Genomic DNA, 1,805 nt, shown 5'->3' on the forward strand with positions numbered 1-1,805 from the left:
TCCTATTTTTTGTTTCTTAAGTGTAAATTTAGACCATTTACTTGAGATATTTCTTATTTTTTGAGATAGGCCTGTAGTGCTATGAAGTTCCCTTTTGGGAATGCTTTTGGTGTCCCCCATAGATTTTGGTTTGTTGTGTTTTCATTTATTTCTGGGTATCTTTTGATTTTTTCCTTGATCTCATTGTGAACCCATTCATTGTTTAATAACATGTTATTTAGCCTCCATAGCTTTGTGTTTTGCATTTTTTTCTTGTGGTTGATTTCTTGTTTCATACCTTACTGATAACTCCAATTTCAATTCAATGCCACAAGTTCTTCTCAATTATTGAGAAACCTGGCTCCCATTATCATCAATGTATTTACATAATTGTTTAATCCTTTGTATGTAGCCAGCTTCTGACCTTGTTATGCTGTTCCTGCTTTTGTACTCTAACATCATCTTCAACTGGACTCTTACTACCAGCTGTAGCCAGGCTGCTCCTGCTACCTGGTTTCAACACCGTCTTTATGGGGCTTCATTACTGAGTTGCTCAGGCTGCCTTTTCTGCCCAGTTCCAATGTCATTCTCCTGAAAAACCACCATTATGGATGGGGTCTGCCCAGTGACTTTTGGACTGAAGAAGGAGAGAAAAAAGCAAGGAAGAAAGAAGAATGAAGACTTGAAAAATTATGGATTAAAATAAATAGCAGGGATTTGAACAATCATTAAAGTTAGGATTCATGTGTATGGTTTGCTATTTATTGTTCACTAGTTTCTTTTAAGTTTCATATTAAAATCTACTTTAACAGAAAATTAGCACAATCCCTTATTTAAAATAGAATTATACAGACTTAAAGTATTATTTAAAAAGCATAATGAAAATGGTTGCAAGTAATCTGCATTTGTCATATGAAGTCACACATGCAAGTATATGTACACCTAAATACAACAGATAAATGCAGACTTCCACTATGAATATCTTAAAGGTAAGTGTAGCATAAATAAATTGCCTGAATTGCTTTTTATATGTTATGGTACTTAAATTCTATGTGTCTAAGTTTCCTCAAAGTCCTTAGAATAATGACCAATCCTCAGTAAACAGTATCTTAATTGTTGCTATTATTATTTTATTGTCATATCTTTTTTTTTTAATATATTTTATTGAGATTTTACAGAGAGGAAAGGAGAGAGAGATAGAGAGTTAGAAACATCGATGAGAGAGAAACATCGACCAGCTGCCTCCCGCACACTCCCCACCGGGGATGTGCCCGCAACCAAGGTACATGCCCTTGACCGGAATCGAACCTGGGACCTTTCAGTCCGCAGGCTGACGCTCTATCCACTGAGCCAAACCGGTTCCGGCTTATTGTCATATCTTTTTCTTTTTTTTATTATATTCTTTTTTAAGTTTCTTTATTGATTAAGGTATTACATATGTGTCCTTCTCCCCCCATTAACCCTCCCCCAATTCCTCCATGCATGCCCTTACCCCACTGTTGTCTGTGTCCATTGGTTAGGCATATATGCATGCATACAAGTCCTTTGGTTGATCTCTCCCCCTTAGCCCCACCCTCCCCTACCTCCCCTCTGAGGTTTGATGGTCTGATTGATGCTTCTCTGTCTCTGGATCTGTTTTTGTTCATCAGTTTATGTTGTTCATTATAGTCCATAAATAAGATATTGTGATATTTATGTTTCTCTGACTGGCTTATTTCACTTAGCATAATTCTCTCCAGTTACATCCATGCTGTTGCAAGTGGTAAGAATTCCTTCTTTTTTACCACAGTGTAGTATTCCATTGTGTAAATGTACCACAGTTTTTT

This window comes from Myotis davidii, unplaced genomic scaffold, assembly GCF_000327345.1.
Source record: "Myotis davidii unplaced genomic scaffold, ASM32734v1 scaffold200, whole genome shotgun sequence".
NCBI lineage: Eukaryota > Metazoa > Chordata > Mammalia > Chiroptera > Vespertilionidae > Myotis > Myotis davidii.